The 22,694-nt window shown below is 34.3% G+C and overlaps 1 long non-coding RNA gene across 1 annotated transcript; it reads right to left on the reverse strand.

Moving 5' to 3' along the window:
* Window positions 1-362: 362 nt before the first annotated feature.
* On the reverse strand, window positions 363-22,181 carry LOC139824233 (uncharacterized). Its single transcript, XR_011735049.1, has 3 exons — window positions 21,679-22,181; window positions 658-747; window positions 363-408 (listed from the first exon to the last, which is right to left on the reverse strand). It is a non-coding gene; the product is annotated as an uncharacterized lncRNA (long non-coding RNA).
* Between the last annotated feature and the right edge of the window lie 513 nt (window positions 22,182-22,694).

The raw sequence follows: 22,694 nt of genomic DNA on the forward strand, positions 1-22,694 counted from the left end.
TATATAATCGGTATTTATCGGGTATTTATCGTAAAATAAAATTTGCGAATTATTCAAAAATTTTAATATATTTATTGTACTCTGTTTTGTGCCACTTGTTAACTTCATGCATGATGCGTTCGAGACACAAAATTCATGATTTAATTTGTATATTTATTTAAAGAATATTTATGATAAATCATAAGAAAAAAAAGAGAATTTTCGAATGCTTTTAATAATTTTAATAATTTTTTGCGGAATATATTCGTTCGATCCTTTCTATGCAAAAGGTCTGCATGCATTTACATATAAATAAATCGCATTAATTGCAAAAATAGCTATTTTGGCATAGAAAAACATTAACTAAATTCTAAATTCTACTCACCGATACCATCAGCTCAGAATTGGCCATGTTCCGCATGTTCAAATCTGCAACAAAAATATGTTTCTGATAAGATTTAAGTTAAACAAATAAGTATAAATTTTGTGTTATAACAATCAAAATATAATATTTATAAAAGTTTAAGAGAATAACTATATTCTTTCTCTAAACTTTATTTAGGAACTCTTTAAATATACTTTAGAATATTGAATTTATGTAAATATATAATCTTCTAAAGAAAAACGTATATTGAGAAAATTATTAAATTTTGACTAAAATAAACTTGTAGAACCTACTTTCGAGCCAGTCCTGCTCCGCCCGAATCGGATCCTCCGATGCTGCAACTGCTATAGATATACATATAGGAAGTGATCGTACGTCTGCATCTGAAACCATAAATAATTGTACTAATTAACATTATTGATGTGGATACTTATTCCACATCGGTATAAAGAAGTATACCGAACTTATTAAACAATTATTATTTCTATTCAAGAATTTACACGATTTTTTTTCTTCAAGACTCAAATCGGATTCTCCAGTATTGAATCTGCATATAAGTCGCGTTTTAGTAAAATATCAGTCAAACGTTACAATTACAACATATATCATAATATATCGTTATAATAAAAAATATTTATTATAAATATCATTATTTCGTCATAAGTCTTAACAGTCGATACAAGCAACTACTCCAGGATATCAACAGCATATTATTAGATTTATGTATAATAATATACGTTGTAATACATATTTTGTTGTTATAACGATATGCAATAAAGAAATAAAGTTGTAATCAAATTGCATACATTGTTTAATGTATAATATCGTTTTGATCAAGAAGTTGTTTATTTTTTGTGTTATTATGATATAATTATGTATCGTAATTAATAGTAATTAAGAAATGATTCACGCGATTCATATGAGTCATCGTTTGATAAATCAAATATTATTTAAGGACTATAAACTTTTACAAAAATCGAGTAAAGACTGCTAAATAATCCGAGATGTAACTATGTTTAAACTCAATAACGATCAGATACGAATATCGGTCTTATTTTTGCTTTCATCGATGGTCATCAGATACATCAAGTCTCGAATATGCTATTGTTTAACGGATTGCAACAGCAATATCCGCATTACGAGAGAGCAAAAGAGAGCGAGAGAGAGCGAGAGAGAGACAGTCGTACGGCGAATTGCTTGCAATAATGTCAGATACACTCGTCTAACTTCTCGATACGTCGAATTCCGCCCACCCTTGGGGGATGTTCGAGAACCCGATACGCTCAACCTATCTGCTCGATTAAAGAAATCGATTCCTTATCCTCTTGGCGTTGCTGAAAAGACCATATGAGAACGAGCGGTAAAGTCGGTTCCCAAATTTTACTCTCTTCACGTATTTCAATTAGTATTATCTATGAGAATTTTGACTTGAAATGATAATGTTCTTACGCCAGAAAATATATATTAAGTATATTAATAGTCACAAAATTTACTATAAAATTTATTGATAATAATAATAAAACAAGGTAATTAGTTTAATGTGCGTATGTAAAATTTAAAATAAAGAAACTCATTTATCAAAATTTTAAATTGAAATATGAATATTTTGAAATGTATGTTTTTAATCCGTATATATTATATATATATATATATATATATATATATATATATATATATCCACCGATAAAAATAATTCATATATATAGTTTATTTACCAAAACGGAATAAGAGTCAGATAGCGAATAATTATTTTGTGATAATTACAATCAGGAAAATTGTATTTTAAAAAGCTGGAATCGAAATACGTTTAAATATTGATTATCGAAATGCAGAAGCGATAAACTATGTATTCGAATACATTGCTGTCTTTAAAATATATCAGCGTATCGATCGAGAGCAATCCGCGATGGCCGCTTGAAAATATCTGTTTTCCAATAATCTTCCAGTAACGTAACCGCGAGTTTACGCGCAGCTATCGCTGTTACGAGTACCAGTTTTTCGTAAAGACTCCTCATGCTGTCACAGAAAAGAAATCGGCGCTCTTCGTGCTTATCGCATGTGTGCACACACTTCAGTGCACTATAACGCAGAAAAGGAATCTGCGATTCCACTATAACGCAGAAAAGGAATCTACGATTCATGTATACTTGTAAGAATGAAATATAATTGTTCCTTTTGCACTTGTAACGGTTTTCTAAAATTTTAATCTTTTATATTTTTCTCTCTCTTTCTCTCTTTTTCTTTGCATAAATATTTTACGTAATTTCTCGACAGTTGAAGATCTCTAATTTAAGTTGTATTAGCTTCAATATTCCATCCTTGTATTTTATGATGATCAGTTACTGGTTAATCAGCAAATTGATTAACAAATCTAATTTATAAATTAATGTCAAGACCGATAATGACATCGTTTGTGTAATGATAATTTTATTTACAGATAACGATCTTTCAGCACATGATCCGTGAAACATTATTCATTGTCAACCGGTCAGTTATCTCGCGTATCATGTGCGAATTGATTAGTTGGATAATATGCTCTTATCGTGTATCATCTTAATCTCTGGGGTTGTGGCATGTTTCTATGTAGATGAAATTACGTGCAAACATTAATCATGTAGCGGCCGGTCATTTCTACGATACGGGCATTCTGAGGTCGGCACTTGCCACGAACACATTGTCATCATAGAAACCGACCAATAGCGTCATCGACTTCCTACCTGACGATTAGGACCAGAAATATATCATAAAAGAATCCTGCCTAACGACTTGTGAGGCAGGCTATCTACTTTGATAGACATGCAGATAAGTGTCTCGCTGAACGTGTCTCAACATAATTCGAAATTTCCGTCTTCCGTTAATCTTCTCACGCCTTAATCCTTTCAACGTCGACCCAGTTTCTTTTTGCAACTCAGCTCCTTTTTGTATATCCAGAATAGCTTGCAGTTTTATGGTATAAGTAATTTACAGATTTTATGTTAATTTAATAATTAATTTTGTGATTTAATGTATTATAAATTATATATAAACTAATTCGGCAATCATCAAATATATTATATGTATACATAATAATCCTTAGAATCTATATTATTTCTGTTATATGTATAATATTAGATTTTCAAGATTACTATATATGTATACATATACAGGTCAGAATGTGATGCACAGAACTGTAGAAATTTAAAGCTGAAACGTAAAGTTATATTGTACAAAAAGCACAAAGCGTAACTACCTTTCGTAATTTTGATATATTACCAAAAAAAGCCCACATAGAGTTTTTCGAGTGCCGAATTTTTGTCGACGGCCTCTCTAAATCGTTTGCTGCTTATGGGTTGCCTCCCCCGATCGCATTACTTTACTTGGTTAGCATAAATTTGCATTCTTGAACGAGGCAGGCACGGACTCGGGGCGGTCGAACGTCATTCATGTCAGGCGACGACGCCAATGTTGGAAAGTTTGGAGGAAAAGGTTGAACCACACACATGCATACACACACACACACACATAGCTAAGAAAAATCTAGAAAAAACTATATACACACACATGTAGTAATGGGATTAACTAGATTTAGTTACGTTCGAGGTTACGTTAAATTTATTTTAAATCTTAAATGTTTAAAAGTCTCTCTCTCTCTCTCTCTCTCTCTCTCTCTCTTTCTCTCTCTCTCTCTCTCTCTCTCTCTCTCTCTCTCTCTACTTCTATTTATCTATTTTAATTAATAATATTTTTATTAAAAAGTTCTACATCAAATTCATTACATATATAATATACACAATACTTCTTTGATTTGTGTAGATTGATGTGTATAAAATAAATTTTTACTTATGTGCAAATACTGTAATTTGCTGATAATTTCTAGATTGTGTTACAATATTTATAATATTCTATCAATATAATATTCATTTTAAATTTATAGCTTATAATCTTATATAATTATTGATATTAAATTATTTTCGAGAGACTATCGCTAGAGACGAGTGAAAACGTTTCAGAATACGCCGGAAGATTACGTTGAAGAAGCAAACGTGTCTCGACGAACAAACTATCTTCCGTAAACCGTAAGTACTCACTTTGCGGCATCAACCCGTCCGCTCGGCCTGGTTGCAGCTCACACTGTGGTTCTAGCACTCAAAAGTAATAGAATCTCCAGTTTCCCTTTGCGCAGATACAAGGAGAAACGTTCCGCATTTGGTGCAGTAAACGGAAGGAATTTATTGCCGTGACGCGGAGGAAATACGTTTTAATGCTCTCACGTCACTACTGTCAAGTAAAAAAAAAAAATATATATATATATATATATTTACGTTATGGCTTCGTCAATGGAATAATCATAAAAACTACTCATATCAGACAGTAAGTTTATTACTAAGTAGGTAGTAGTTATTTAGATTCATTATAATATATAATATTATATAGTATAAACAAACTTAAAGTTAAATTTTTCTTGTGCCCGTTTTCATCAACGTCGTTTAATTTGAAACCTTAATTCAATTCACTTCTAGTCTTTTTATCTAACAATCTCTCTTAGAAATTAGAAACAGACAAAGAGTGAATTGAACTAAGGTTCAAGTTAAACAACATTGGTGAAAACGAGCATTTTAGAAAGAAATATATCAAAAAAATGTTTGTTATAATTATTCAGTATTATTAATATAAAATTAATATTAATTTTATAAATTAACTTATATAACCTTGTATCTAAAAACTGTTCATAATTATTTAAATTTTGTCACCGACACGTATTAATATTAATTTTATAAATTAACTTTATAAAATTAATTAATATTAATTTTATATTACCTTGTATCTAAAAACTGTTCATAATTATTTAAATTTTGTCACCGACATGTATTATCGTATAACACTTATCTTAATTAACTACACGGAGAAAATTTTATAGTAAATATTACTATGGTGTCGCACTAGCTGCGGACCATCGAGGAATTTTAAGTTAAATTACTATGTTTATGGTAAAAATTACGTTATTTAATCGTTTTTAAAACAATAATTATAGTATTTTAACTTGAAATTCCTCGATGGTCCGCAGCTAGTGCGACACCATAGTAATATTTACTATAAAATTTTCTCCGTGTACATTCTTTGTAAATTTAACGAATTAAAAAAATTGTTAACCTTGAACAGAATTAATATTCTGTTCGGAGCCGTATACAAGAAACTACATGCGAATTTCAGTTCATTCGCATAGTGGCGCTTGTAACCTGATAATACATTATTATCTCACGGAAGCTACGCTATTGTGCGTTGATGTGTATTCGTGTTGCTTTCGTGAATCGAGAAGATAGGATGAGATGGAGCTCGAAAGGCAACAATAAGAATGAGAAAAGCATGAATTGTATGTACATTTTGCATCTATCTTGAATGCACTTCTTTTGAAAAACTTGAAAGAAATCGCAGATAGAAAGAAGTAACAAAGAACTGAGAAAAACAATACAATGTTTAGCAGTTTAGTTTTGAGAAATCACATCATTTTTATTTTACTAATAATATATAATTTAAAATTGTCTTCAAAATAAATCACGTTTTAATAATTATGCGTGATTGTGAAGTTGTACCGCGTGACAAATTTGAATGCCACGCGCGGCGTTCTTTGGATGGCAGTAAAAATCGAGGAGAATACGAAGTATGTCCAAAGTATCGACAGATGGTGGGGACATATAACCTTATGAATGGGGCTTCACCCTGGGCAAGGTGCGAACGCATATAGAACGAGCGTACGACGGAGTGCAGTGACGTGTCAAAAGTCGCACGTGAGATTGATGAGGGTCTCCCACTGTGCGCTATGGCTTCTCGTCTAGAAAGTCGCACGTATTCGAGTCTTTACGATCGGTACGTGCATGGTACATGCCGTCCAACGGGTGTTTGTTTCAAAATGCGCGGTCGAGCGTGGACCGAAGTTCGACATTAGACACGAGTTTATCGGCACGGAGAGCTGGGGGGGGGGATATACGCGTTTTATGCCCCGGGCTTCGCGCGGCGACGATGTTGCTTCGTTAATTACAAACTCTCGGATAGGAGGTCACACGCACACGGAGGAAGAGTATATCCTGTCGCTCGCATCCAAGTTTCCGTGGCTACGCCTAGCTGACCGGATTGGTGGGTTCAGTTGGGGTGTGGACACCCTGTAAATTCTGCCCTAAAGCAGATTTTGTCGATTATCCAGGATGTGCTTCGAGAGAAAGTGTGGGGTGCAACAAGTTTTACCGCGCTGGCCGACAAGTGTTACCGCGGCGTGACAAATTGCGCATAGTATTTCACATTTTATGCCGTATAAGGAGTGGTATCGTAGAAATAAATTACGTCATTTAACATTGTTATAGCGGGTAATACTGTATCCTGCCTTTAATTAAAGTTTAGAGGAGATGATAGGAATACGAGATGAGATAGAACTCTCTGACACCGAGGTGTATAAATTTGATCATTTTTTCCAGAGAATATATATAGAGATTTTAAATACGCGGACGATACAAGCTGCATTTATTTTACTGAAGCGCGCATCAAATGCAAAAGATGGACGTAATGGATGGAATTCATAAAATTGCAAGTTTAAGTATATGGGTCAAGAAGACAATGAGTATCTCATATTTCTACCCTCTTTTCTACTATCGTCTACAGTTTCTCTTTGTAACTAAAATATAAATGCGCAGAAGTCATGAATTATCCTTGTGCATCAACAGAATTTATTTCGTTTCGTGCGCTGTTCTATTCGAATGGGAAGAAAGGTATAAGTCATAATTTTTCCATTTCGAGAAACAAAGATTTGCGAAAGTATTTAATACAAAAATCAGCTACTTTATCACAGTATTTCCCCCGTGTTTCTATGTAATTATAAGTAAATATTGTAAAGAAATAAATACAATTTTGGTTAAAATAATAAGCGTTCCTGAAGTTTTCTGAAATATTAGACTCATTATTACTGATATATACATAACGTTCTTCCGTTTCGCATATTCTACCTTGGTAAAGCTTATTTCCAAATCTAAACACGCTTGCGAGTAAAGTGCTCTCCGTCGCCGTCCGGAGATAAGTCGACGGTAGCCAATATTCAAATCAGTTGGCAACCATTTCCCGATCTAATCCCAGTGTCGAGGGTGGTACGGTACAAACGTGGAGAACGCGGGATCACGAAAACGCACCTGGCAATAACCAACCGGCCGTGCGGCAGGCTCGATTTATCGGTTTTGGATAACCTGGTGACATTTACCAACGCGGGTTGTAAATCATACCGTCGCGCGGCTTGACGTATTCGCCGATACACAGAAAAGCGAGGAGCATACCGCATCTTCGCGACGCCATTGAGCTAGTAGATTAAAGGGTTCGCCGATTTCGAATGGATTCGTCTTCCATCCTCGCCATCCTCTCTCTTGCGCGAAGAGTGCTCTAAGTCGTCGTAAAATATCGCACGATTTATTCGAAGCAAGCGTGCTCCTGACTGCCGCGGATACGCGATGCGAAATCGATGACTATTAACACTGCATGGAGAGGTCAGAGGAACCTTTCCTTGCAAAAATGCTCTAAAAGTGAAGATTATCGGGTTTGCAGGAATTTATTTTAGCAGATGCCTAATAGCATCTGATATATAGTTGCAAGCTTGAATTTTCATTAATATATAGATGTGTATTAATTTTTTCGAAAAATAATTTCTGTCTTTCAAACATATTTTTAATCATTGTGAAAAAGTTGGCGGAAGTAATTGTCACGTATATCTGCGTGTATGTATATATAAAAGAAACAATCTAATATAAAAAAAAAAATTAAAAAATTATATACATATATAATAATTTTCACAATTATCAATATGGTATGAGCGTAAATAATGATACTTTAGTTGACTATATGCAGCGTTATTCAAACGTTAATAATATTCATAATTTTCTGTTAATATCGATTCACTTATAGTGTTTTTCGTATTCAAACACGTTCGCCTATTTGCAACCCCATCTACAAAGTTGTGGATTCTGAAATTTCTGCGCTGCGCGTGAAGGTCTCGAAATGGTTAAGCTCAAATGCTTATCGATTGGCGGACTCAGGTCATAAATGAAAACCATAACAACGCACAAAAGCTTGGAATGCGAAAATAAAATTGCATTTCTAATATTAGTATAAATCGATTGGCGAAATTGCAATTTCTATTTCTGCATTAAGTTTTTATTTTGATTGATTTAATCTCGATGTGTGTGTGTGATAATAATACGTTATCAAATAATTGTATTCATTAGTTATTCCCCTATAAGACGTGAATGATATACAATTACAGTTGTAGCAATATTTAAATGGTATAAAATATGAGTATAATATGTCGTTAGTGTTATTTGAAAAAATGGTTTACTCTGAAAAAAAACATATATATTTATATTCCAATGATAAATTCGCATCACTGCTTTTCATTTCGCAATTTATTTGGGTAAACAGTTTAACATCTATTTTATTTGATCGTGTATGATGTGGGCGTAATGTAAAATGAAAACTGAACGATTCAAAGGCGACGAATAGAATGCACAATCTTTTCTTAGGAAGGCGTTGAGTTCCTTCTGCGTGACATGCATTTATGTCAGTCACCGCGCGAAAGATTTATTTTCAGCTTTCCGCAGAGAGCCGCTCCGCTAACATTACCGAAGAGTGGTTACCATATTTCGAATATTTTGCGTTGTTTGGAACGCATGTGCATACGGCATAATTCGTCATTGCAAGTCAATCGTGTGTGTTTTTACCGTTCGTTATTTATAAATATTACATATTAAATATGAAATACACGGACTGGAAATTTATGATATTTCTGTTTATACATACTTTTGCGCGAAATAATGTTGCGCTTTATTTTAAAGATTTTATATTGATATTTTTAATAAGTATATTTTATGATACGTATATTTTAATTACAAAAAGTTACAAATATATATAAATAAAAAATATATATATACATATATGCAATGCATATATATTTTGTATGTCATATTATATTGCATTATGTATTATATATAATATTATACAATATAAATAATACAATATAAACTTAGAATTTTTTACATATTTACATCTTTTCTAATTTCTTTGAAATATTTGCGCTTTTTATATTTGGAGAAGTATTCTAAGAAACGCAATGAAAGCACGCACTTCATCGATTATCATAATGTGTCGGATATGGATGATATGCTTTATACAATAGCGATTTCGCTGAATTTGAGTTTAGTCGAGCTGACACTATCTCTGGACAATATCAAAGGGTGTTGTAACATTTTCGAACAGCGCCGCCCACGCCGCAGCTGAAAAAGTATCCCTTGTTCATGCGCGGTTCTGGTAACCGAGGTCACTAACAAGAGTCGACGCTTTTACGAAAATCTTAAGGGCCGATCCCGTTATTCTAAAGTCTGACATCTCGCGTGACGCAGGAATATCTCTTTTCGTCTTTTTTACAGCGCAAGATGATCCGCTGTTTTATGAGTTGACAAGATAAATTGATACGTCAGCCTGAATGTTTCTCTTCGAACACTCGTAACGTTCGCCGGCCGTTTCAGCGCTTGTCGCACTTCAAAGCGAGACGAAACGCCAAAGATCAAGATTCTCTATGTTTCATAAAGCGATACTAAAGCCGTCAGCGCGGCCGACAGAGCGAACAGCAGACGTTTCACTCGCGAGCTCCTTAGTTAAGTACACTGGCCCTAGAAGCAGTGCGACGCGGAATTATTGATCGGAGGTATTTTGATCCTCGTTACCATGCAGGAATGCTTTCGCCCTCTCGCCGTCTCCCGTCTCTCCACGTCAGAATACTTGTGAATAATTCGCAGCGCTGGAAGAGAGAAAGAGAAAGCAAGAGAGACAGAAAGAGAAAGAGAGAGAGAGAGAGAGAGAGGAGGGAAAAGCGACGTCTCCTCTGCAGTTGGTAACCGAGATTAAACCGCATCGGCGGTAACCGCGAAACGAATCCTCGCGAGAATCGCGGCCTTTCAAATTGGAATGCATGCTGTCGCGTTCGATGCAAACGTAATACTCGCTCGCATTCGCGCCACCGCCGGTAACTAGAATACCCGATACACCGTCGCCGTTGCCATCACTTGCCGTCGACTATCGTTAAAGTGACCTCGTTAAACCCAAATTAAATTCGTTAATTTTTTATTCTTTAACACCGTGCATTTCTCGCCCGTGCTGCAGCTACAGCGCGCCCGTTTAATTTACCGTTTAACCGTATCTCTCGTATTCCGTAGCCCACCTTCATGCCATGAACTTCGAGTCAGCAACATTGATGCATTCTATTGAACGCGATTTGTATAATTAAATTGGTGGCTATTTGAGGATTTCATTATATTTGGAATATATTAGTTTCATGATAAGCAATTTGAATTGAATCATATTGTGATATGTGGTTTACGTTTAATAGCGCGCAGCCACTCTTGCAATCATTTTAACGTTAGATTAGCCGAACAATCGATTTTACTATTACATACATATTTGCATGAAAATAGTTTATATTACAAATAAAGTCGGTTATATAATTGGAGATCAAATTTTATAAAATAGTGTATATTTTATATAAAATTATATAAAATAGTGTATATTTTATAATTATAAGTATATAAAATAAAGAGCTTTTATTATGTATAAAAAGCAAAGAGAAGACAGAGATTTTTTATCTTAAAAAAAATTCTCAAAATAAAAGTATACTTATTTATTTCTTTTCAAAATTCGATTTTGTGCAAATAAAATGGTTTATAAGTTATCATGGAAAAATAAATTTTACGTGAAAAAAATTCTATGTGTGTCAAAACTGAAAATTCTAAAATAAATAACAATAGTTGTTATTTATGGGAGAGTATTTCTGTTCAACGGAATGAAGGGAACAAATATTCTTTATATTTTTTCACAGATAAGCAAATATTTAAAAAGGTAGCTTAGCCGCGTAAAGATTTTTATTTTTGATATTTACGGGGATTTTGTGCCAATTCTTTAAATGTTCCGCAAGCCCTGGACAATACAAAGCTGTTACCGCGGAATAATCTTTGTACGTCGAAGCGACGAGATATATACGAATTTGCTACATATGTCGCGAGTAGCGCGCTTCAGTAAATACGGCTTACACTTCCCTCGAGAGACGCGGGCGTTTCCCACCGTTTCTTTTACTTTTCCTTCGCCGCCCCGACTCGACGCAATCTGACAAACAAATATATTTCAAACCATCGTCCGCGCGAGGAAGCGGAATGGAGAATTCGATTATACGACGTAGCGGGAAAGTCGAACAAAAATCGTGTATCGTTCACGAAATATGTAGGAAACTTCTACAAAAATAAAATTTTACAGAGCCGCGGTATTAATTTATTTATTAATTCATTTATGTACTAACCGCAATGTCACAATTGCAGCTAATCATTTTCTCTCTTTTCTTGCCGACTCATTTTATATAATGTTGAGAGGAGCGACGTGAGATATGCTTATTGATCGCTTAACTCTTAAGTAGCATACGCTCTTATTTTCTCTCTCAACTGATATGCTGCAAATTTTCCGACTTTTAGATCTTTTGGTTATTAAAAAAATGGAAAATATGTTTACCTTGTTAACAATTCGTGTAAAATACTGTAGAAAACATTTTTGATATAAAATATATTTTTATACCTTGTTTTGCCGATGCCACCGCGTATAGTTAAACGGTAATTTAGTTTCTTGCATTTCTATGTGCGCTGTGGCATTATATACATTCGATATAAATCTGGATTGAGAGGGTTAACAGTTTCGAAAAGGATTGTTTTATAATTCCGCGGAGGCCGCAATGGGCACATGTGTTTCCTATGGGTGTCGAACGGTTCTTACTAGTACACCCTTTCAGAAATCGATCCACACAAACACGCACACGAACCCAACAAACGTCCCCGCGCGGCAGTAATATATCACTCTTTAAGACCTCGCTTCGGGAGGAACCGTGAAATACGACGCACCAGCAACCGCGGCGAGTGTTGCAAGAGGCATTACACGTAGCGACGTCAGGAAAATCTTGACTGGGCTCCCGAGAGAAAATATTTTACTTAGAGCATCCAAGAGGTGCGGCGAGAGCACGCTGTGCGCGTGGAATTTATCGTCCATATTATTACGCATCAGCGCGCATCGCGTCGGACATTCTATTCGCGAAAAAATTGTTATTGCGTTTTAATTTTGAAACTTCGCACCGCGTTGCGAGCCGAATAATAGCTACTGTTTGTTCAATTTTTTTGATCTCGCGCGCGTGAAACTCATACGTGCATGTCCGAAAATAATCGCGTGATTAACAATCGCGGTTATCGAATCCCTCATGCGACCATCGACGAAAAATGTGTAGCACATTGTTTGCATTCAGTCAACTAGTTATATAAACAACTCAGCGATTCTCCAAAATAATTGCCACTCTCATGGACGGCTCTCGTATTCGCGATTATCGATCGGATACTCTCGCGAAAGTATTCAAGTATCAGCGAGCTCTCGAAATTCTCGCCAGCGGTTCACCGCACGGGTCGCAATTCGCACGAGCATTTCTCGTTAAGGGTGTCCTCTCGACACTTTATACAGGGCCGATACGCCCCTCAAAACCACCCATTTTCCTTCCGCTCTACTTTTCGCGAGAGTGCGCACGTGGGTTCGCATCCCGCGGAAAACAGGCGTCGAGGCGCCCGATGCATCGTAACTAGCAGCCGTCGCTGCAGCTAGACAAGAATAATTGGCACTTTGTGCGCGCGACTGCAATTTAATCGCGCGTCTCTTACATCGTACGAATTCAGAACGACATCGTGCGTACGTTAATTTCAAAATTTTCAACGACGCGACGTCTCGAATATCATATTTGTATTGAAATCGGAATATTTGATTATGCTCATTCAACATTTGTTATGTTTACTCGAAAAGCTCTTCAAACGATTTAAAATTTCGATAAAACTTTACTACTTAAATTATCAATTAATTCTTTGAAAGTTTTGATTGTTTATTTAAGATTGTCAAACTATAAATTTATTAGTATGGAATAATTGTTTGTAAGAACATGAAGACATTAAATATAAATCCAATTGAATAAAATCCAATTTCAATGAAATAATCAAATGCCTTTACGGCTATTTGAACAATTCGGCTCTCAAGCTTTTTCTACTGCTGATTAATCGGGCAATATGATTAAGCTTAATATGATTTAAGTTTATATCGCTCAAACTGACATAATGTTCGGTCTTCTATAAAGAAAAAGTTCATGCTTCAATAAGAAGGTGTACATTATTTGGACTAAGAATCAGTGGAAAAGGAAAAAATCTGTAGTAATACAGTTTGCGAATAAGACACGATAATTATTTCTTTCTAACTTTCACGTTTTGTTTGAGAGAAAAATAAAAGACATAAATATGATTTAAAGAGTGCAAATTTTTCTACTAACACATCTTGCTTTCCTCTTTCTTTTTTTTTTCTTCATCCATCTATCTTTTTCTTTCAATTCTGCAATTTTCCCATCTTTTGACTTTGCAGTCCATTCTCTTCGATGTCGCGCCGTGTAAACTAACCGAGGCGCTGAAAGAACAGACGACGTGGAAGCGAGCGTTTTCCTTATTTATGGGCTTCTTGGAATTTTCCCGCGGACTTTAACGCCACCGTCACCTGTCTAATTTATGAAAAATTCCCAGGGCCGAATTTACGGAGCGTGAAGACGTAGATCTCCGTACGCGCGGTAAAGAGAACGACAAAGATGGACGCTTGGTCTCCTTTATTATGATTTAATTCTACTGTCGGTTCTGCTTATCGGCGAGAGTAAAATTCTATCCGTGCCGATAAAATCACTAATAATATATTCGATAGATCGATATTGCGCTATTCCACATCGTCCTCAATCGTGATTAAAAATTCAACAGGTCTGTATGTCAGCGTAAGCAGTAGTATTCTAAAATTTTATTCTAGATCTCTACAAATCTATCATAACGACGATATGAAAAAGTTTAGCAAAATTGTAATATTTTTTAACTTTTTAAATATTTTAGTATATATCAAGCTACTATAAAGAAATCAAAATGTTTAAAAGGTATGAAATATAGTAGATTTTAATCATAATTTTGAACCTTATATATAATTTAAATGTTTCAATATTTTCTCGGATTATGTAAATATTTATACGCAAACGTAATATAATGCGATGTGGAAATTAGAAAAAACCGATAAATATAAAACTATATATATTTAATTTTGCGCTTTCTTAAAATACTTAGAGCGCGCTTATATTTCAGCACATAAATAATAAAAGCTAGACACACCGGAAAGTCACAAATATGCAAGTTTCTGAAGAAAAATTTTCAGTCTAATTTTATTTCACCACATTTATATTTTCAATGTTTTTTACGTTTACCATAGTTGTTCTTGTGTACGGACCGCTACGCAATTATTTCTATTCATCTGACTTTGTAATTCTCGGCTTAAAAACATACACTCAAAGAAATCTCAGCGTTACTATAAATATAATAAAGAATAAAGCAAATATATAATCCCCTAATAATTGAAAAATATTTCAAAGACGTTCGTTACGAAAAAATTTTTGTGATGTAACAATCGATGAATTTTGCAAATCTGCTTTTTCACTGTAAATTGGACGTAAAGCGTTTCATCTTCAAAGCTAATCGATCGTCAGGTCACGAAATTTTGTAGATGGTGCACGTGCATCTTCTTGCTTTGCGTATGCAGCTTTGCCATACTATGTCGTCTTTGATCGACCGACTTATTCAAAGAAAGGAGAGAGAGAGAGAGAAAGAGAGAGAGAGAAAAAGAAGAAAAACCCTTTCATGTACATGCAATAGAAAACTAAAAAATAACCTTTATGAAGTGACGTTCTTTCCATTGACATCTTACTATACGGAACGCGAAAATTATTAAACAATATATAACATTGAATAAAGAATGTTATATATTGTTTAAACAATTGAAATAAAATTTTAATTATATATAAGAAATTTGTTATTTAAATATTTTAATAATAAATACTACTTAAATGAAGAAGAATAATAGTCATTTTAACGTCGCGTCGTATCAAAATCAGTTTTCGTATTATGAAAATTTCAACAAAAATTAAACATATCAAAATCTGTCAAGTCTTAAATAGTTAATAGGTTAATAGTTTCTATGACAATAAAAAGATATTAAGTACCAGAAAAAAATGAGTCAATTGAAACTATAAAAATATTCCTTTTAGATTTAATAAATAAGAATAAATAATAATCAATGCTTAATAAATCGATAAAATAAATAGAACAAGATAAAAAATATAAAATTATTTGGTAATTATATATAGAATTTGTGAGGACAAAGAACAAAAAATACCAAATTCAATGTTTTGATACAAGGGAAAATTTTTAGTGGCAGAAATAAGAGAACGATAAAATTGTTCGCGAGATTTCGCCGCGAGTTATTTTGGGAAAAGATCAGCCTCACGTTTTCTGCAATTCAACGGCTGGCACATTCTCGGGTTTATAAAAAGCTTTCTTTCAAGCTGTTGGTGTATTTAAAAACGGTAGCCAATCATCGATGTCGGATTAACGTGTAATGCCAAAACGAACGGAGAGCATTTTTTTCTCGCGTTTTTTATTCGCGAATGCGGCAGCTCTCGGCATCGCGAAAGTTTAGTCATAACGATGATTTACGTGTCTCGTTTGTTTTTAGTAATTGACATATCGAGTCAAATGGTTGCACTGTCGACGGTTTTGCAAACGGGGAGATTTTGCGAATAATCAACGTGAATACCGGGGAGCACGTTTTGCAAAAATAATGCGTTGAGATTATAACAAGCAAAACATGACGAGAGAGGAAATATATTTGTAACATTTTCTATCGATTTCACGCATTTGCATTGCATTTAAATATAAATTAATTAAATCTCATGGATGATGACTTCTAAAGATAATATTTAGCTGATAAGTCTCATTCATTAAAGGCAAGTTTTATTTTCATGAAATAAATATTAAAAAACCTAAAACGCAAAACAGAGTGAATTTAAAAAATAATCCAATCCGTTATTTTGCATATGCAGTAAACAAATAATAAATATTTGTAAAACCAGTAAAAGATCAGTGAAACTGTGCATATATCAATATATTACTTTGATTACAGCAACTTTTAGCATATCGAATGCCTGTAAATAATTACTCTTAACAGCGTAATTTTAATGTACCGAAAGAATAATAAAATTTATTTTTAACTTAATTATTTCTCGTTTAAGCTACATGTATGTTAAATCCGACTTTATATTATAAAAATATTTTTTTCTCATATATCTTTAAACATACCTATTTTGTATTTTTAAAGTTAATATATTTGCAGTTAAGTTATATTTTTTATCATTTTCTGCTTTGACATACTAGAGGAATATTTACTCACTTAACAATTTATTATTTCACAAGAGTAATCTCGTAAATCTTAATTATGGCTTATGATTCATGAGTTTCAATCCAAATTCATCGGTAGTCCAACTCTGAAGTTCAATAGGATAGCACGATACATTAAACAAGTGTCCCAGCATTGATTCCCATAAGCCTTTAAGAGAAGCAAACTCAATCAATGAACACCTTGTCTGTCAGAGAGATATGTTTGTCATCGTTCTCCTGTCTTGGTAACAAGCTAGGACTAAATGGATCAATATCGTACGTCTTGGAAGCGTATAGCAGGTATTTTACGAGTTTGCTTCCTCGTTCTTAAAAGAAGGAACTTTGATGTGCGCGCTTTCAGGTGGCATCGTTACCCAACTCACAATATTCTCCGAAGCTTCGATAAATTTTTGCAAATTTGTGCGATATCGTTATTTAGCAAGGAAACGCAAAGAAAAATTATGTGTCGCACTTTGTGTGTTTTTTTAAGTTGTAAATCAACCAGGAAACCGAGGTCGATAGAGAACGATGTTTACTCCTACAACGCGTGGATGTATTTTCGTAAATATTGTACGATTTCTCTGATGTGGTACAATCGTCAATGAAAGAGAGACAGAGAGAGAAAGAGAGAAAGAGAGAGAGAGAGAGAGAGAGAGAGAGAGAGAGAGAGAGAGAGAGAGAGAGAGAGAGAATGTGTGTAACATAAAATAATAATTTAGTGTAATCTTTACAAATGATTATTGCAATTTGGATAATGTCTATATATGGACCAAATAAATATTTGTATATTATTACAGTTACGCAAAAGCTATAATAGTTTCGATTATAATTACAAAATAATAAAATTAAAATTAGAAAATAAATTGATTAAATTCGTATAAAAATATAAATTTGTACCTGTATATATTTGTATCTCTTTGTGTTACATATTAATTATTATAGCAGTCTAGATGTAACATTCTACTCGCGAAAGAACAGAGAAGTAATAAGCTAGAATGTCGAACCGAGCTAAAATAATATAGGAAGCGCTCAGAGAGTTCAGAATGCGCTTTATGAGGTTGTCTGTAGTAACGTCTTTAGGGAAACTAGCATAATAACATCAAGAACATCTTTAAGTTTTACGAATTAATAATGTTATCTTCGTCGTTCTACCATGTAAGATATCGTTTTAAACCTACGCTACGTACGTATTTCATTTTATTGCAAAGTTTCCAATTTTTATATATTTTAAATCCGTACAATTTTACAAACAACATTTTTAATTTTATCTTAGAAAGCATATGCCGAGGTTATTTTTCATTCTGGAGAATAACAGATGTATGTATACGTGTATGTGTTAGATTTTTAATTTTACGGAGGGTAAGTTTCATAATTTATATATGTATATATATATATAATAAAATGATTAATGTTTACGTTTGTCGTTATACATTTATTAGTATTTCGTTTCGCTATGTAGATTGATAACATAATAAAAAAGAAATGAAAAGGCAAGCTGGAGAAAAGGCTTCGGAAGATTAATTGACATGTAGAGTGTTTCAGTGAAAAAAAGCACAATCGAAGCATGTTCGATAAAATTTCCTAAAGAAGTTGGAATGGTAAACTCATAAAACGCGTCTTTCACGTTCAAAGCTCGTTGCTCTCCCGTTCTGTGTTGTTCCTACTTATATTACCTACTTCGTCTCTGTACTTTACTACGTCTGCATCCGTCGAACGTTGCCAAACAATTTTCTCAAAAATACTTGCTTATCTCTTGACTTCTTGCTCCATGATTTCTAATACTGGCGATTTCTTTTCCATGTTACTTACGAAATTGCACGGCTAATATTATGATGGCAATATTAGTTACTAACTTCAAGATTTATTAGCAATTGGAAATAATATTATTTCACAAATAATATTTGATTCATTGCGGAAGTAAAGAATGTTGGATAGAAATGTTAAACGCAAACTCTTTCATAAATTGTTAATTGGCAATTTATAAAATCTTACTAATTATAATATACATTATATTGTTTTGTAAAATATTTATTTAGTTCATAATAATACACGTAATTCATGTATCATGCAGTTACTCGAAGTTTGGACTATCAAGAAACGAGACCGGCAACACAGGGCAAAGTAATTTATGCAATTAGACATTCGTAGTTAAGTCTAGTTATAATTAAGATAATATTTAGGAATAGGTAGAACTTCTATCATTTCTACGCAAAATCGCGTTCTTGCGTTTCGTACAGAGTTTGAGAACTTCTCTGCAATATGTCCTTTCAATGGTGTGTTTTTTAAACCAGTCGGGTGAATAAAATTAAACTCGTGTGCATCGACCAGACATTTCCTCGCGTATACTTAGGTTGTTCTTGTGCGCTGTACTTTGACGCACATGGCCCCTACACTCAGTGCTACTAACGCTCGTTATCTCAATCTATGCCGCGATGTATTCAGAAAAAAGTTGTTCTTACATTTGCGTGTAATTAATCTCTACAGCATAAAGATGCAATTCATGAACCGTAAATTGATTCTAATTGATTCTAAAATTGATTTTAGTACTTTTGTTTGATACTCAGATGGTTTACGAAAAATATTGATAGATGCTTTCTAGAAAGAAACAACTAAAATTAATAATGTAATAACTAATGTAAAAACAAATATTAGTAACACGAGAAGATTTTTTTTGTTACTTCTTATATCAAGAAAGATAATGAAATTATTCCAGTACAGTGTTTTCCCAGTTTTAATCTCAAACGCAAATAATATCCATTTTGTTATTCATTTCGTGTATTGCGACGTGAAAGTAATACAGAAGTTGATAAAGAGAATTATACGTTTAGATTAAAATCTACAACGGAGGAACACGTTAAATGAACTAAAGAAAAAAAAACGAGCTTTAGAGAGGAGTGATGGAAAAAGCTAATTTGCGCAGCTTATCTCTCGGCAGAACGACTGTTTGCGCGTTTCCATCGCCTGGGAAAAAGAGTAATGAAAGGTAGATTGCGAATCTATCTGCATCCTCTACGTTGCGGGAGGGAGTTACATATCGATAAAATCCGCAACGCAGATCTACAGAGTAATGGAGCTGTGCGTCAGAGTGTCGTTTATCTGCCGCACGATCGCGTCAACGGCAAATCGCCTCCGTACTTAACGTCCCTGTATGTAACCGCAGCCCCGAAACTCGGAATGCGGTGTGCGAATCACATTCTGAAGCACGCATGCCTACTAACAGCGAAGTGGGTAGGTAGGCTTTGGTTCATGGCCTTTAGGTCATGGTTTCGGGGTAGTCAGTCACGTATTCTACCCTCGACTCTTGTGTGTCGACAGTATATATGTTATAGTACTCCAAACTCTGCCCTCTCATATCGTGTATCTCTCTCTCTCTCTCTCTCTCTCTCTCTCTCTCTCTCTCTCAAAATTCTTGAAACTTATTATATTATTAAAATTTAAAAAACTGGATAATGTTTTATTCAAAGATACTTGTAACTCGTAAATCTACTTTCTTCGACGAAAATACCGAGGCAACGGTTTTTAAATTATAAACAATTGAAAAGCAAGGAGGTATTTTCGCGAATTATAACTTTCAAGGATGTAGATCAATAGTTAAATAATCCTGTTAGTTAATTTTAAATAAACTTTACTTTAACAGAGTTTTAATTTAAAGTTTGCTCACAAAAGTACCGGAAAAAAATTAAAAATCTACGGCTATAATGCAAAGTCTTTTTTTGCTAAGAAAAAGCTCGTTTCAAATTGATTAAAGAATGTATAATTAAAATATCAATTTCGTAACACGATCTATTTATTAGTAAGCACAATGTTACATTAAATTTTGCTCAATAATATCGTATTTGAATTTGAATTGTTATTCAATGTAAAACGTAAATATTATAATTATATTAATACAATATAATGCTCATTTACTACACAACGACATAATTCTAAAATTGTCATTTTTTAGTTGTTTGCAAAAGATGATGAAAATTCAATATACTGAATAAGAAGCTAATATGTACTTAGGTATACTTTTATTTCTCTTATCAGCTATTCCAAAATCACATTTTAAAATAATATCACAAAATTGTAATAATTCAAAACATTTAAAATTTTTTTCTGGCCTAAAACCTCGTTTTTTTAGTTGTATCATTGTTGTAGTTGTAGCAAATTAGTGATATTGATACGAATTCCATTTCATTAATATTCCAATGATTTATATTACAATTATAAAATACCTATTCCAATTATACATATATAATTTCAAACTATAATATATTATAAAATTTAAGAAATACTGGTTTTTTTAGTGCGTATCGGAAAAATGTATCAAATTACTCTGTTACATGTGTGCGATAACCGCAGTGACTCTGGTTTCTCTCCATGGTACACACTTGTTTCAAATATCAATCTGGCGGTCAAAAATGTTCTATGTTATCGTTTATATATTTTCCTTTTATTTTTATCTTTCTAAATTTTCGAATGTCGTTAACTTTAAATACAAAATTAATTGCAAAGAATAACATTTAAATAAATAATATTGAAAATGATAACTCCGTTTATATAACAATTTTTTTAATATAATTCGTATATGCAAAATAAGTATGGTAATTAAAAACTGATATTTTTTATCGTATCTTTATTCTCGAAGGAAATATAATTATATTCATATTACTTTACTAATTTTCTGCTGTATCTACGAGGGTCGTTCAATAAGCCCTTAGAAAATTTGTGCAAAATTGAAAACACTACCTTGTGTACAGTGTTTTCAATTTTGCACGAACAATTTTCTAAGGACTTATTGAACGACCCTCGTATGTCTCCCTTTCTCTCTCTCTCTCTCTCTCTCTACTTGTATCATTAAAAACACGAACATTAAAATCTACGCACGATGCCGTGCGTCAAACGCAATCGCTACGACGCAGCATAGAGTTATCGTTAATAAAATAAACGAATTAATACAGTAAACGCATTTATACTTACCAAGCGATATGACACGTCGACATTGCTCCTCGCTCCTATAACTGTTTCAGACACTCACTCGCGCAGATGCGGATCGATCGAACACAGACTAATCGTAATCCCGCGGTTTTAATTAACGCATCGGCGGTAATCGTCCGTCCGGTCGTACAACACTCCCGATGATCGCGCGACGTGCATATTTGGAATGCGTAGGTAAACAACGGCATGACGAACGTGCGGGGCGGGCGCGGCGCGGCATCTCGCCCCATATCACGTTCGCGTCGCGTCGCATACTCTCAACGGAAAGATTCGAGACGCGCGGACAACTTCACGCGGCTTCGTGCGAACGATATAACCTCGCGCCGCGTCTTTATTACCGTGTCGCGTATCCGTGCCGGAGTTAATCACGAACGACGAGTCGCTCGTATATCGACGTGCTCGATTTGGCACTGCCGACACGGGGAGAGGGCCGGGATTCGCTGACGACGGACGTAAAAGCAACGAAAAGCCGGGAAGCCGCGCGAGACTCCGACCTGACGCGAAAGCGCACGGTGAAACGAGACGCCCGCCGCCCGCGCCGTGAAATGGGCGCCAGGTAACCATACTAGAGTCAAATCAGAACAAGTGGGCGCTCAAACAACCGAAGCCAATATCATAAACAAACCACCGTTGCGTATCGGAAATTACGAGGGCGCGTTGCTATGCTTTGTCGGAGGTAATTTGCTCCGTTTCACATTCTCCGTGTCATTGACTGTTTTACGCATCGACCGGCGTGTTATATACATATATCTGTATGTATATGTTGCTCTTTTGGTTTTAATCGAGATAACTGCGTGCCTAAATCACGATTACAAACGAAACCGTTGGACGAGCGGCCGAGCGAGTAAAATCACTGCCAGTCATGCTCGCGATAATATATATCGATAAGCTGTTTTTATTTGCTCGTCTTCTTCGCGATCTTGTATACTAGCGTTGCGTTTTATTTGGCAAGCAAGGCTCTGGAATCTATTTTCGCGAATATCGAATAATATACGGTT

The sequence above is a fragment of the Temnothorax longispinosus genome, chromosome 1, assembly GCF_030848805.1.
Source record: "Temnothorax longispinosus isolate EJ_2023e chromosome 1, Tlon_JGU_v1, whole genome shotgun sequence".
Lineage (NCBI taxonomy): Eukaryota > Metazoa > Arthropoda > Insecta > Hymenoptera > Formicidae > Temnothorax > Temnothorax longispinosus.